Source organism: Euphorbia lathyris, chromosome 4 (assembly GCF_963576675.1).
Source record: "Euphorbia lathyris chromosome 4, ddEupLath1.1, whole genome shotgun sequence".
NCBI classification, from domain to species: domain Eukaryota; kingdom Viridiplantae; phylum Streptophyta; class Magnoliopsida; order Malpighiales; family Euphorbiaceae; genus Euphorbia; species Euphorbia lathyris.
Genome location: NC_088913.1, coordinates 24,564,685 through 24,581,737, shown reverse-complemented (window position 1 = coordinate 24,581,737; position 17,053 = coordinate 24,564,685). Strand labels below are relative to the sequence as shown.

General features: G+C 35.1%; 1 long non-coding RNA gene across 1 annotated transcript; it reads left to right on the top strand.

The window, feature by feature from the left end:
* The first annotated feature begins 353 nt into the window (after positions 1 to 353).
* LOC136226997 (uncharacterized) lies at positions 354 to 2,878 on the top strand. Its single transcript, XR_010687941.1, has 3 exons — positions 354 to 918; positions 1,004 to 1,059; positions 1,595 to 2,878. It is a non-coding gene; the product is annotated as an uncharacterized lncRNA (long non-coding RNA).
* The last annotated feature ends 14,175 nt before the right edge of the window (positions 2,879 to 17,053 follow it).

The following is a 17,053-nucleotide window of genomic DNA, read 5'->3' as shown; positions in this document are numbered from 1 at the left end:
TCTAACAAATAGACGGAAGGACTAAACAGTTCACTGAAAAAAAAAGTTAGGGACTTTACTATGTGTTTTTGAAAATACAGGGACTAAACAGTGTGTTTTGTCAAAATATAGGGAGTAATAAATTAATTACCCTAATATGTTAGATATTTGTTTGATTTATTGGATATTTATACATTAGATTTTTGGTTGATACTTAGAATATAAATATTACCGTTAAATATTAATTATATTTACTATTATAGAACAGTAAAATCAAAGAATTTTTTTCAATTTCTTTCAATGTTACCCTTAAATTCCAACTGACTGTGTTACCCTTGACATTCATCAATAATTTCCAGCCCTGGCAAAAAAAACGACAGTGTTTTCATTTCAAGAGGTTCCATTGTTGGGCCATCTCCATCTCTCCTCGATTTTTGTGCCAACTCCCCTTCTCTCTTCGTTCATGTCTCTCCAAAGACAATCACTCTTTTACTCTTTCTCTCTCTTCATCTCTCTATCTTCACTCATCTGTTCATTAGTTTGCTTTCATCCTAAATTCATCAACAACCTCTGCTCTCCACTTCTCTGTTCTTGAAGATTTGTATCCTTCAGATATGAGATACTCTCTGTTCTATTATTTCTTTTCCATTTTGTTTTTCCGGATTTAAATCTTCTATTCCTCCTCTGTGTCTCCTCTCTCCTCATTCTCTCAAATCTAACTTCATTTGTTGTGTGATATGCAGGTCAGAAGGATTTCAAATACTGAACATATTTCTTGCTTTTTTGTGGTTTGGATTGTTTCTGATTGCAAGATTTTCTCAATTTTTTGCTTTCATAAATTAAATGTCTTAAATTCAGAACTATTCACTCTGTTTTATATTTTGTTGAGCTTATCAGTTGGTTGTTTCTTCTTATCTATGGTTTTCAGAGACTCTCAAGGTAATTTCCTTTTCTTTTGTAATTTTATTAATTTTTTTATTTGCTGATGTTCTCTTCCATTCATCATTTGTTCCTTATATGATAGATCTGCTGCCAGTGATGATATTTCTTCTCAATTGTTACTTCTTGAAAATTTCTAAGGTTTAATTCTACTCATATATTCTTTTTGTCTCTCTTCTTCCATTGGATTATGGGTTTCATTCGTATGAATCACAAATGTGCTGAGTTTTTCCCTTTGATTCCCTTTCCTTTGTGGTTAAAATCGATTTCCAATATACTGTTTTTTAAATTTTCATTTTTTAATTAGTTTTTTTTGTTCAATATTTCAGCCACACTTTTTTTTTAATATGTATCATCAATAATATGATATTTTCTTCTCCATGGTCATCTGTTGTCACTTCTTGATTTCTTTGCATAGGATTATTTCACTAAAAGCAATCTAGATGACCCAAGCTATTATAAGGTTAAGATTTTATGGGATAAAGTGCAATATTATCCTTAGCGTAAAAAATGGTACAATTAAAGGCTCAACGTTATCAAATTGGTCCACTTTTAGACATTACTAACAGTTTCATTAACACTGTTAAAAGTTTTGTTCCCCTAAAGTTTAAATCGTGTATGACTCTGCAATTTTTAATATGTTTGAGAGAGATAAGATTCATTTTTTATGTTTCAGGTCGATTCCTTAGTCGGATATTACTTCAGATGATAATGGTCAATTGGAGGAGGAATTAGAAGAGACAGATAATCCAAGGAAAGATGGAGCAGAGGGAAGAGAGGGGAATGAGGATTCAAGAACTGTTCTCAAAATGGTTTATAGTTTACCAAAATGAAATAGTTTTGTTCCTTCTCCACTCAATGCTTTGTTCCTTATATAGCGTTGTTCCTCCTCCGGCCAAAAGCTGGTTAGAACAGAAAGAAAAGAAACAAGAAGCAGCCGCATAAGAAGAAGAGGATAAACTAGAAAAGATGAAATGAGAAAAGAATTTAAGTGCATTAATCATTAATGAGAAATAATAGTAATCAAGATCTAGAGAGGATTATGAGGATGAATTATGATACTGATTTTGACAAAAAATCCATTAGATATAGCAGCCACATAGATTAGGGGATGAGAACATTAACAACATTAGTGAATTTTTTAGGGGTCTCCAAAATTGGACCAAATGACTAACCTTGGACCCTTAATTATACCATCTCCAACGTTAGGGGTAATATTGCTCTTGATTGACAACGTTAGAGGTATTTTTGCACCTTCTCCCATATTTTATTATACCCTCAAGGATGTGAATTCATCAACTGTTGATTATACCCAATATTTTGATTCATTAGTTATTTATTATACACAAAGTTTGCATGCATCAACTGCTGCTATTGGGTAGATTAGATTCATCATCTGTTGTCCGTTAGTAGGGATATGATTCACCAGCTAATGAGGATTTTCTGAGGCTGGATTCATCAGTTGCTGAATTTTTGCCAAGGCTGGTTTCATAAGTTGTTGGATATTGGAAGGGTTTGGATTGATCAATGGTTGCTGATTGGCAAGGGTACTTGGTTGGATTAGTTGGTGCTGCAAATTTGCAGAAATTTGATTTAGATGCATATTTCATGAGAATTAATTAAGGCAAGGGTTATATTGATCAGATTGTTGACTAAGGAGAATATTGGTTGAAGTTGAATATATTTGAGTTGTTTTTTTTAATGTGTTGAATTATCTTTCTTTAGAAATCTCCATAACTTATAATTTATTTACTAAGCCATGTTTATCTAAACTTTTGGAATGGATTGTATTGTACTTTGTGAGTTGGTTTCGCACTTGAAAAAATTATATTGTGGTTTATTTTCCTATTAGTTCTAAATTTCAATAATTAAACATGTTGCATACCTTCTTATCGTTGCCTTTGCATTTCAACGACTTAATGATCTATAGTCTTTCAAACTTCCTTAACAATAGGTTAAGTTCAAACCCTCCAAGGCTTGATATAGACTTAATGAAATTTGACATTTTTGCTTTTTAATGTTTTATGTGTTATACAGTCAACTTTTTTTGTATACAAAAGTTGAATATTTATATTTCAATAAAATGAAATCACTTTTAACCATATTATATTTTGGAATTATTTTTTTTTTTCGAAAATGATTTCTTTATATTAAAAGATTAATTAAATAATTTATGAATTTATTTTTCAACAATATAAATCAACCATCATTTTAGTTTGGATATGTTAAATATGTCTAACTTTTTTATTTTCCGAAACGAAGTGAGGGTATCTTACTAGTAAATAATAAAAATAAAGTGCTTCCACACTCATTCCAGTCATCAAATAATTTTATAGGAACTGAATTCTTTAATGATAATGATAGGTGAAACAACTTTAATACATTGTTTTATAAAATCAAATTCTTAAAATCCTTTTATGGTTTAGAAGTCCTTCAAATCACCCATAAAAGAAAATCCTTCAATACAATAAATTAATGGGTGTTGCTATTTACCGTCCTTATTTTCCCACTTACCGCCCATATTTTACCTATTTGCACTCAATTTTTTGGAAAATTTAGAAAATTTTCAATTTTTAATTTTTTTTTTCAGAATTTTGCCTTGGCGGGTGAATCACCCGCCATCCCTTTAGGAGTGGCAGGTAATTCACCCACCACTCCTAAAGGGATGGCGGGTGATTCACCCGCCACTCCTTTAGGGATGGCGGGTCATTCACCCGCCATCCCTTATCTAGTGGCGGGCCATTTGGCCGGCCAAGGCAAAATTTCTGGAATTTTGCCAACACATTTAAAATCTCCGGATTTTTGCCTTGGCGGGCCAAATGGCCCGCCACTAGACAAGGGATGGCGGGCCAATGACCCGCCATCCCTAAAGGGATGGCGGGTCATTGGCCCGCCACTCCTAAAGAGATGGCGGGTCATTGGCCCGCCACTCCTAAAGAGATGGCGGGTCAATGACCCGCCATCCCTTATCTAGTGGCGGGCCATTTGGCCCGCCAAGGCAAAATCCAAAAATTTTAAATGTGGTGGGAGGGGGGTTTGATTTTTTTTTTCAAAATAAAGGAAGGGGCTAATATGTCTTTTTCCGGGCGGTAAGTGAGAAAATTAGAGCGGTAAGTAGCAACCCACTAAATTAATATCTCAAGTTTGACTTTTCGGAATTTTTATTTATTACTTTTAATATTGTTATTAATTAATTATGCATTTTCTCACGCTGATAGATATCTAGCAAAGCAGCAGTAACTACGAAAAGCACCAAACTTCCAGGAAACCACGGCGAAATGCGGTTCTAATAGGATGCTCCATTTTTTGGATGTTTGGATTCAGTTTACATTTTTATTTTACATACTTTTTAATTTTCCTATTAATTTAATTTCATAATACAATCTTCAGCTTTTAACAATTTTATTTCTAGAACTAAATTGTTGAATAAAATAAAAGTTAAAAGTTAAATAATGTATTATTAGAGTCCATTTAGTTTATACGTGGCTTAAAGCACTTTTTGCTCTTGAACTATCCAAAATTTATGCATTTGGTCCTGATTTATTATTTGGTCATATTTGACACATGACCTATCAAATTAGATAAATTCAATCCATATTGTATGAAAAATTAACTTTGTTGGAAAATTAACAGCAGTCACAAATACAAATACGACACATGACACATAAATAAAATTAATTTTCAACTGGAAATGACAACAGTAACTATTTTACATAATAAAAAAATCCTAAAACCTTTTTCTAGTGTTCCGATAGAGTGAAAATTAATTTTATTTATGTGTTATGTGTCATTTTTTTATTGGTTACTGCCGTTAATTTTCCAACAAAGTTAAATTTTCTTTCAATATGAGTTGGATTTTATCTAATTTGATAGGTTAGGGAACAAATATGACCAAATAATAGGTCAGGGGCCAAATGCACAAATTTTAGATAGGTCAGAGGCCAAAAAGTGCTTTAAACCGTTTATCTGTTGTTATTGTTTGCTGTTTGCTAAGATATTTTTTTTTTATGTATAATCTAACCAAACACCTAAAACTCTCAATTTTAGAGTGAAAATGAAAATAGGAGGAGAAAAGTATACTAGTTAAACAAACACCCCATTAAATTCGAGGACTATTATGTTCGGTAAAGGCAAAAAGCATGATTAGGCCCATGATCTTTCATTTTTTGGTTCAGTAAGCCCTTGATCTTTTATTTAGATACATTAAGCCCCTGATCATTTTTTTTTGTCTCATTAACCCCTTGATGACCAAATTAGTAAGTTGTGAACATCTAGTTATGTTAACAGACTGTTATTCATTGCACCTGTATTTGAAATTTGTATGTTTTCACTGTTTGAAATCAGTTTTGGATGTGTAATGTCGCTATAGGAAAACTGTAAAAACCTTAATTAAAACTGTAAAAAATATTTTTTTTTTATAATTTCAAATACAGATGAAGTTAATAACGTATTTTTAACCGAATTAGTTGTTCACAACTTACTAATTTGGTCATCAAGGGCTTAATGAGACCAAAAATAAATGATCAGGGACTTAATGTATCTAAATAAAAGATCAAGGGCTTACTGAACCAAAAAATGAAAGACCGGGGGTCTAATCATGCTTTTTGCCTTCGGTAAAAATGTAGACACAAATAAATAATTTAGCTTTATAATTAATAGGATTTAATATGAGTTGTTAATTATATATAGGGCTAATTACTAATCTGGCCCATTTAAAGGAGTTCATTAACATATTTGACCCACTTTGCTTCAATCTCACCAAATTAGACACTTTCATCCACTTTGGACAAGAATACCCTTATTTCAATTCACATTCTTCCTCAGACTCGCAATGTCTTCTTCCGACATCCCAAATCAACGAAAAGACGGTGGTTTATAGAGAGAATAGATTATGCTTCGTTCAACCTTTGAAGAATTAGTGTCTACGGAAGAGGATTAGGATGGATAGCTCAAAAATGAGAAAGAAAAAAAAATTTAACAATTGGACTGCTGCGATGTCGCATTTGTGATGAATTTGTCACAAATGCGACAAGAGTTGTTGCATCTGCGACAAGGGTCGTCGCATTTGTGACGAAATGCGACAACTGTTGCCGCATTCGAAAGAAGAAGAAGAAACAGGAGCAGATGGATCAAATAGAACTAAGGATAATTTTGTCCAAAATGGATGAAAGTGTCTAATTTGGTGAGATGGAAGCAAAGTGGGTTAGATATGTAAATGAACCGTTTTAATTGGGCTAGATATGTAATTTGTCCTTATATAATATTTGGTAAAATTACACAAAAATTCATATTTCAAAAACTATTTACAATTATGTCAAGTCATAATTTTGGATGATGTCAAATTAGTAAAATAAGTACTTTTAATATATTTTAAGGATTGGAATTTATGGATTAGAAGTCTACAATATATTTTCTAGGATTTATGATTTATGAATTGGAGTCTATAATTTTTAAATTATGGTGTAAAATCGTAATATATAAAAAATAATGACATATTAATAATTAAGTTTAGTGATATGACTTAATTGTAATTTTGTACTTAATTATGATATTCTTGTATTTGACCCTATATATTTATGTTACTTAGTAAATGGCCATTGGATTCTTAAGAAAACAATCATCTGTCTTAAGAATGTTAGAAATGATTAATCCAAAAAACAAAACGAACACAGCAAAATATACAAACAATAAAATTAGAAATCAAAAGGAAAGAGTTAGACAAATTTGAGGCATGTATTAGCAGTTTCCGTAAGACAGATGTGGTTGCTATGGACGATCGTCTCCCAGGATACAACAGATTACGTAAGCGAACTCACACCGTGTGTATGCTCGTTATCACCGTAGTAGAAAAACAAGAACATTATAAACAGACAAAGAACACAAAATTTATCAAAGGATAATTTTCTCAACAACTTATGAATTTGACAATCCATTCTATATAAATAGAACTCGAAAGGATATGTCTTTTCATGAACGAACATGACTGTACACAGACAAACACGACTGTTCACGTACTAACATTATTGTTCACGACGGACACGACTATTCACGAAAGGAGGTGTTTGTTGGTATATAAATTAATTATATAATTTTGTTCAACTTTTCCAACAAAATTATCAGATTTTTTAAAAATTTTGCATTATATAATTTTTAACTCGTGACATGTACATGTGCCAATTGTTTTTATTTTTGTTTCTATATAGTGAATTTTAATACTCGTGACATCACTGCTCATGTTTCCTCTACTAATCAGATTGTAGATGTCTTCACAAAGGTGCATCCGGTCAAGAATCATCAACGCAATGTTCACAAGCTTGGGGCTTCTCCTTCCACTCGACGTCCATCTTGAGGGGGGTATTGAGGAGCTCTCTAGCTAATTATGCCTTTATTTGTAATTAATAGCATTTTGTCCAAATAAATTTTCCATTGTATTTGTATCGTTAGTTTCTTTTGTGTGATTGTGATTGTTGGAACAGGAACTGGAAAAACCGAACAAAAGAAATGGACAGAGTCGCAGACTAAGTCGCTTTCTTTAAGACGTTCGCAGAACTGCCAGAAAATTACAAGCAGTGTAATTTTTGGTCGCCTCCAAGATAAAACAGCCCTCTATAATACGAATTTGTATTACAGCCGTATAAATTCGTTTTTGTCTACACGCAATAATTTGCTCAGTATCGAAAATGAATGAATGAATTAATTGTATCTGTAAGTCAGTCTCTTACACCTATTTATACAAGAAAAAAGAGATGTTGAGCCCTGATTTAGTGGAGAAGAAGGTGGGAGAGAAATCAGGAAAGGTGGGTTGAGACTGGTTCTAGAGAGAAAACACGATCAGAAAATAGACGTTAAGAAAAGACTAATTTAGAGACTGTATTTAATTAAATAAAAATTAAATACGAAATCAATAAAAATAAACAAAATATATTATTAGTTTTTTCAATAAAAAATTATAGATTTTACACAACACCACACAAACCCAACCCGACCAAGCCTGATCCGGACGGACGACAGTGGCGGCGGCGCGCGCATGTGGCGGTCAAGCAAGAGGTAGATCCTCACCCTTTCACAAAAGTGGGGTACCCCTTGGGGCACACCGAAATGTGTGAGGACCTCCTTAATAATTATCTCCACCGAGTGCTTTGAAAGCAATGTGGGATACTTACCATCCTATAAGACAAAGACATGAGCTATTTTTCATAAATTAAAAATTGGGACAAGCCCAACAATCCCCCACTAGAATTTTTGAAAACGTTTTATTGAGCAGTTACATAAGGTCAGACATAAACAGAGGTATCTTTCGATCTGAACCTTTGCGTAGTAAGTATAATTCAGATTTTACTAAATTGACTCGTATCTTGAACTCTATCTCTGACATTATACGACGCCATAACCTTTTCAGAGTATAGTTCTAGTAGCCCGTGCATTTATGCCATGCACGTCTATCCCAGTATAATGAATGCTCTAGAGTTTTGCTCTAACCTTATAGGAAGCAGCATCACTTCCACATTCATATAGGTGAGTCTATCAAAAGTAATCCTGTAGCTATGTACTTCACTCTAAATGGAGTATAGACTTCATTAAGAGTTTATATTATCTCAACCTCACATCGCTTCAGGATATTCATGCTTCAAAATGCATGATATGACACATATTACATCAAAACTTGTTATTACCCATTGAACCTATTCCTTGGGATCTTCAGTCTATAGGTTGGGTTACCATTATGTGTAACTCATCACTGTAGGGGCATAAGTCTCATACTCTTTGCCGTATTCTGGACTTTCTCTCTAGCTAATCCTTTCATCAAAGGATCGACTAAATTCTCTTCTGAGCATATGTGATCCACTCTAACAACTCCTTTAGTGAGTAGCTCTAACAGTGTTGTGCTTATGACATATCTGCCGTTTCTTATCGTTGTAATAATGATTCTGAATCTTAGCAATAGCCCCGGTACTATCGTAGTGGATCAATACTGTTGGAATCGGTTTTTCCCATAGGGGAATCTCAGCTAACAGACTTCTCAACCAACTTGCTTCTTCACTAGCCACAACTAGTGCAATAAGTTCTGACTCCATAGTTGATTGAGCTAGAATAGTCTGTTTCTTAGACTTCCATGAAACAGCACCACCAGCTATATTGAAAATATAGCCACTAGTAGCCTTGGAATCATTTGATAAGGTATTCCAGTCATCTTTCACTATATCCTTCAAGGACTGTTGGAAACCTTTGATAATGTAATCCAAGTTTCATGGTTCTTTTAAGGTATCTCATGACCCTTTCTATAGCATTCCAATACTCCACACTAGTTCTACTAGTAAATCTACATAACAATCCCACGACATACGTGATGTCGGGTCTAGTACAATCAGTGGCATAACGAAGGCTGCCAATTATGCTAGCATACTCTGATTGTGTTACATTGTCTCCAGCGTTCTTAAAAAGTTTTATACTAGGGTCATAAGGTGTACATGCAGGTTTACACTCAAAGTAGTTATATTTCTTTATAATCTTCTCAATGTAGTGGTATTGATATAAAGAAATTCCATTTTCAGACCTAGTTATCTTGATGCCAATAATGACGTTCGCTTCTCCTAGATCTTTCATGTCAAAGTTTTCACATAGCATTGACTTAACAGAATTCACAACATGAATATTAGATCCAAAAATAAGCAAGTCATCAACATATAAGCATATAATGGTGCAAACACCATTTTCATATTTGTAGTAGATGCATTTATCACTTTCATTCACCTTAAAGCCATTTGAAATAATCAGGTTATCAAATTTTCTATGTCATTGCTTAGGTGCTTGTTTTAGCCCATATTAAGACATATCTAACTTACATACCTTATGGGCTTGATCAAAAACTACAAACCCCTCAGGTTGATCCATATAAACCTCTCCTTCTAATTCACCATTCAAAAACGCAGTTTTTTAACATCCATTTGGTGCACCACAAGACTGTGTACAAAAGCAATAGCAATCAAAACACGAATTGATGTAATTCTTGTAACTGGTGAATATGTATCAAAGAAATCAACATTCTCTCTTTATCTAAAGCCTTTAGCTACAAGGCGAGCCTTATACTTATCAACTGAACCATCAGGTTTCAGTTTCTGTTTTAGGATCCATTTACAACCTATTGGTTTGCAACCTGGTGGTAAATTACTAAGTGCCGAGTTTGGTTTGACTCAAGTGAGTCCATTTCATCATTAATGGCTTCTTGCCATAAATCAGCATCTAAAGAGGTTAAGGCTTCTTGAATAGTAACTAGATCCTCTTCTATTGTGAATGCATAAAAGTCAGAACCAAAGTCTTTTAGAGACTCTAGGTCTCTTACTTCTCATAGGTTCAGATTTCTTACTCTCCTTTAGCACTATAGGTCTAACGACAGGCATGCTACTAGATGATGCACCCCCACTATTTCTTAATTTAAAAGGAAATCTATCTTCATAAAAGTCAGCATCATTTGACTCCAAAATAACATGTGCATTCAAATCATAGAACCTATATGCTTTGCTATTCACAGCATACCCAATAAACACACATTCATAAGCCATACTAGCAAGTTTGACTCTCTTAGCGTCAGGAATCCTAACATAAGCCAAACAACCCCAAGTTCTAAAATAGGATAGGCTAGGTGTTTTACTTTTCAAGATCTCATAAGGGGAGACTTTTCTTTTTGACTTAGGGACCCTATTCAGCACATAGCAAGCAGTCAATAAAATTTCTCCCCACCAATGTGAGGCAGCACCTGAACTAAGCATAGTAGCTATTATAGACTCGGTAAGTGTCCTATTTTTCCTTTCAGCCCTTTGATTCATTTATGGTGAATAAGGTGCAGTGGTTTCATGTATAATGCCATGTGATTTATAGAAATCAATAAACAAGCTAGAACCATATTCTGTGCCTCTATCACTACGAAGTCTCTTAACTTTCCTATTGTATTGATTTTCTATTTCAACTATGAACAACTTAAACATATCAAACACTTCACTCTTATTTTTCATCAAATAAACAAAAGTAAAGTCAGAACAATCATCAATAAAGGTTATAAAATATCGTTTGTCATTTCTAGTCAACTTTCCATCTAATTCACATATATCAGAGTGAATTAATTCTAGTGGTTCAGAATTCCTAACAACAGATTTATGAGGTGTTTTTGTGATTTTTGCCTGACTACAATAATCACATTTAAGAAACTCATTTAGATTCAACTTTGGAATTAATCCTAGGTTACTCATGTTGTTAATAATACGTTTATTAACATGACAAAAGCGAGCATGTCAAACATTAAAAGCACACAAGGTGTAAACAGAAACATTCACTTTATTAATCTCAATATTCAACTTAAACACGCCTTCAGTTGCATAACTCTTTCCTACAAACACATTGTTCTTAGTCAAAGTAATTAAATCTGCCCCTATAGTCTATGTAAAATCATCCTTGTTGAGAAGATAGCCCGAAACCAAATTTTTTCCCATTTCTAGAGTATGCATCACGTCCTTCAAAGTTAAGGTTTTTCTAGATGTGAAGTTCAATTCCACATTACCAATTCCAGCAACAATAGTGGTATGGTAATCACCCAACAACACTTTCTTATCTTCGGTCACAACACTGTATGTTTTAAACATACTTCTATCATAGCAAACAGGGCAAGAAGCACTAGTGTCTACCCACCACCCATCTGATCCACTTATGTTTGTTTTGTGCCTCAAAACATTTTTAAAATCTTTATAGGAAGGCAATTTGTCAAATAATAGCAACTTGAAATTGATCATTTAGAGGCATACCTTCTGAAATGATTTCATGTGCTATTTTTTGGAGTTCGTGAGATTGAAACTCCACAGATTTGTCATCAATCATCTGAAATTTGAGGTAGCGACTGACAGCATATTTTTTCGATCCACCCTCCTCTGTGTCATACTTCCTCTGCAGAGCTTCCCAAATTTCTTTGGTCGTTTTTTCTTCAGTAGTATAGTAGTCGTATAAGTCATCTTTAATCCATTGAGGATAAAAAATTTGCACAGAAAGTCTGTTTTTGTTCATTTTTCAGCAGCACGAACATCATCACGAACATCTGCCTCAGCACCATCTTCAGGAACGACAGGCTTCTCAAAACTCAGAACAGAAGCCACTTTTTCGTGGTGAGGTAGAACAACATCGTCTGTCTCCACCTTCGGACGTGAGCTCCTTCAAACTGGAATGACTTGTTGATTTCAGCAATCACATTTGATTGTTCGGTGGCCATATCAACAGCAATTGAATCATCTTAAAATTATTGGAACAGGAACTGGAAAAATCGAACAAAAGAAATGGGCAGAGTCGCTGACTAAGTCGCTTTTTTTAAGACCTTCACGGAACTGCCGGGAAATTGCAAGCAGTGTAATTTCCGGTCGCCTCCAGGATTAAACAGCCCTCTGTAATATGAATTTTTATTGCAACCGTACAAATTCGTTTATGTCTACACTCAATAATTTGCTCAGTATCGAAAATGAATGAATTAATTAATTAATTGTATCTGTAAGTCAGTCTCTCACACCTATTTATATAGGAAAAAAGAGCTGTTGAGCTCTGATTTAGTGGAGAAGAAGGTGAGAGAGAAATCAGGGAAGATGGGTTGAGACTGGTTCTAGAGAGAGACACGATCAGAAAATAGACGTTAAGAAAAAACTAATTCCGAGACTGTATTTAATTAAATAAAAATTATATACAAAATCAATAAAAATAATAACAATAAAAAATTATAAATTTCACAACACACCAATCCAACCCGGTTCGGACGGACGACAGCGGCCGCGGCGTGCATGTGGTGGTCAAGCAAGAGGTGGATCCTTACATTTTCACAAAAGTGGGGTACCCCTTGAGACACACCTAAGTTTGTGAGGACCTTCTTAATAAGTATCTCCACCAAGTGTATTGAAAGCAATATGGGATACTTACCATCCTATAAGACAAAGACATGAGCTATTTTTCATAAATTAAAAACTGGGTCAAGCCCAACAAGATGTAAGGATTTCTTTTCTCACAGAGTGATGAAACAACCTTTTTTTTATATGCTTTCCCTCTCTTATTTCTCTGCCATTTTGACTCCAAATATTCTTTGATATTCCTTAGCATTGTGATATGATTTGGGAATTTTTATCATTAAAATCCTCCGAGACATTTGACTAATTTGAGTTCACGAAGAACTATGATTTCCAGTTATGTTGTAAGTAATGGGAAATTCAGCACAGAAAGTGGGAAGACCAAGGATACAAGCATGACGAGTTTGAGCTCGAGAAGGTTCACAAAGAATAGTAAGAAAAGTGGAGCAGAAATTATACGGTGGACCGGGTACAATGGACTCAACCAATAAAAAAAAAGAATCATGTTACTCATTCGGAGATGATTGGTGTAATAAGGAAAGAAATGCACAATTGTAATGTTTCTATTGTCATGAGTATACAATGACCAAACTCTGTGTTAGGTAAAAATATAGAGACTAATAAATTATTTACCTTTGACTTCTATATGTTAACATAAACATCTTGTTACAATATTACCAAAAATTAATAATAAACAGCTAACAGCAACATTAAACAACTAACAACAAAACATGCCGTTGGTCATGAAGTAGAGCCAAAATAATTTAAAGTCATTCAATAATTAATAACGATAATGATATGTGAAGAGCTTTATGGGTATTCTTTAAAATCAAAGTAATAAATATCTGAAATTAGACGTCTTTCAAGTAATGCAATGAATTCACTAAAATCAATCAGGTGGTGTTAGAAGAAAGAGAGGGAGCTGAGCTGCAAAAATGAAACCATTCAATTTAAAAATGAAAGCGTTTCTGAGGATATATATGCTATTCTTCTTCGTTCTGTTGGTTTTACCCTCTTCAACACTTGCTCCACGATTACTCACTAATGGTAATTCATTTTACTCCCACATTAGTTTTTTTACATGAATATATATATATATTAATTCCTTTTGCTGCATAGTTTAATTTTGATGATGATAAAGTATAGCCACACTTACACGGAAATAAAAGTAAGGACTAATAAATTATTTACCCCATTTATTTTCATGTTGTAGAAATCCTCATGGCCATAGAATGCCGTGAAGCACCAATAACTAGGAAAAGAACCACAGCGACAACACAGCTACCACCATCACCGCCGCCACTCAAAGTTCCACCGGTGAAATGTGTTCCTAGTAAGGATCCTCCATGTGTTGGATGTTAAGATCCAGTTTGGAGTGTCACATTGTTAGATTGTAGTAATTGATACTAGGATTTAATATAAGTAAGTTGTTATATATATTTCTGTTATACTTAATAAATGAAAATTAGTTAAGGGATTTCTAGTAGAATTGGTTTCTTAATTTATGATATATATATATAGAAGGAATTGATTGATTTCTATTAGAATGTTTTTCTTAATTTGTGTTACATTATCTAAAATAATGAAATTTGTTGATTTCGTCACTAATCTATAGCTCCGTTCCTCTGACCATGGATTTAGGATGGTCGGCAAAGCCGGCTCTAGAGCTGGCAGGGGTGGTTTACATGTGAAAATGCTTGTCGCTAAAATTGGTTTTTTTTGTTGCCATATAACCTTGATGTAATTAACTTAATTTAAACTAATTAACTCCAATAAAGTGGTAGAACAAAGCAGTAATTTGAATAAGTCCAAGGATATATATATAAGTTTGAGCAAGTTTAAGGATGAAAAGCCAATATGGGGCCAATAATAATTTTAAGTAAGTTCATGATGTTTATTGGAGATTTGTAAAATTCAGAAGAACAATTAAATTATTGAACGAAGTACAGAAAATCCTGATGTATTAAGACTTTTTATAAACTTTAAAAACGGAAAAAAGTAATCTATATTGAATCTAATTGCATAAAACCTCAAGATCACAAAAATTCCATATTAACTTTATTACCAAAAATCTTAATGAATACAACTTATAACTATATAAAAAGGAAGTTTGAATTTTGTTTACAAAGGAAGACTTATGACTTAATCACAACCACATCATCAAGTCAAGACTTAATATATATATATATATATATATATTTTTTTTTGAGTAAAACTGGAGTCAGAGTCAAGAAGCATCAGACATCCCGACTAGGCCGGCACCCCCTAGCTACAAGACTCAGCACCAATATTATTAAAAGAAAGAAAGAAAAACATACAGAAACAGAGCGTCAAAACTCAAGTGAATCGATACACAGAGCGACCCCAAGAGTTACACAGAAAACATTGAAAACGGAAAGGGGGTATAGAATCCCACCATTCAAAACTAGAGGCTAATCTACCATAATTGGCTAGGATGTCAGCTACTTGGTTCCCTTCTCTGTAGATATGAGAGACGGCAAAGTTCATAGACTCGAGGCATTGAAGACAGTGAAGCCATTCTTGACGCACAGTCCACGGGACCGAAAGAGAACGGGTGCGAAGCAGGAGCACCACGTATGTGGAATCGCTCTCGAGCCAAAGTTTCCTCCAGCCTTTGTCAAAGGCAGTTTTTATCGCAAATATCGCGGCTTTCAGTTCTGCCAGAAACGAAAAAGAGGAGGCAACAGGGAAGGAAAATGCTCCAACAAAACTCCCTCTGAAGTTCCTGAAAATCTCCCCGCACCCTGCAGCCCCTGGAGAGCCCATAACGGACGCATCCGTGTTGACTTTCACCCAATTCAAAGGCGGAGGTTGCCAGCAAACCGGAATGATGCGAGGAGCGTGAGCCGGCCGACTAGGGATACCAAGATCTTCCAAAATCCTTTGTTCAACGTTTGAATTCCAGACATGACCGAAACCGAATGAAGATGCTTCTTTGATTCCCTTCCAAATTTTTCGGAGAGAGGTCTGTAAGCAAGGCCTATTATTATTAAAGATAGCATCGTTCCGGGTTGACCAGATCACCCAAACCGTGTTAAGGACAGCCGCCGCCCACAGAGGTCTAATTTGCAAGCTGAAGCTTTGTTCCGCTGCAGATAAAACAAGCTCCTTGAGTGACGTGTTTCTAACGATCGATCGACCGAAGAAGTGACTGACTCCGTCGCATAGACTCGCAGCAAAGGGGCAATGAAGGAATAAGTGATTAGAGGATTCTGCCGTAGTAAGACAAAGAAGACATTGCGATGCCAAATGAAACCCCCGTTTCTGCAGTTTGTCCTGCGTTGGGAGATATCCAAGAATACCTCTCCAACAGATGAGAGAGCGTGACGGTAGTATTGAGGCGTTCCAAACAAATTTACCCCAAGCTGGTTTCTCAATCTAGGGAAGCTGCTAGTTGTAGAACTTCTGAACCGAGAATTTGCCGTCAACCGCGGGCATCCAGGCGCAGCGATCTGCCACTTCATGACCGCGCACAGTCTGAAGAATGCGCAGCTGAACATTCTCAGGTAGATCGGGCAGGTTCCAATCATCCTCAACCAGATACCTCTCCACTGTATCTGTCAGATCAACATTATCACTGATAGCCTCATCCATATACTCCAGTTCTTCCATAACAGAGGGGATAAGCCATTGACCATGCCAGAAATTTAGAGAAGAGCGCTGGCCAATCCACCAAAAGCAATGATTTACCAAGGTTCCGAAAATCCGTTTTATCGATCCCCAAACTGTAGAGTTAGTGACACACCTCTTTGGCCTTCCGGTAGTGTCCAAAAACCTGGAGCGGAGCAAATTATAGCAAAGAGAATTATCCTGTAGAATTCCCCACGCGGTTTTCCCCAACAGAGGTGTATTTAAGACATCTAATTTTTTTTATCCCCAAGCCCCCTTCCTTGATCGAGCGACAGCAGTCATGCCATGGAACCGTTATTAATTTCTTGGTGTCTGTGGAGCCGGTCCAGATGAAGTTCCGCATGGTCTCTGCATGTGTGATAACAGAGCCCTTGGCCATTTATACACAATAAAAGAATGAATGAAAGAGCCGGTAACGACCGAGTTCACTAAAGCCACTCGACCCGCCATCGATAAGCTCGTACCCTTCCATTTTGCAAAAGCAGAAAGGCTTTTGTCCATTAGACTACGCAGATCCCTAGCCTTTGGGCTTCCCCAGAACAAAGGAATTCCAAGATATTTGAAAGGCAATTTCCCGATACCAATTCCGAGTTCTCCAACAAGCACTGAACCCCTGC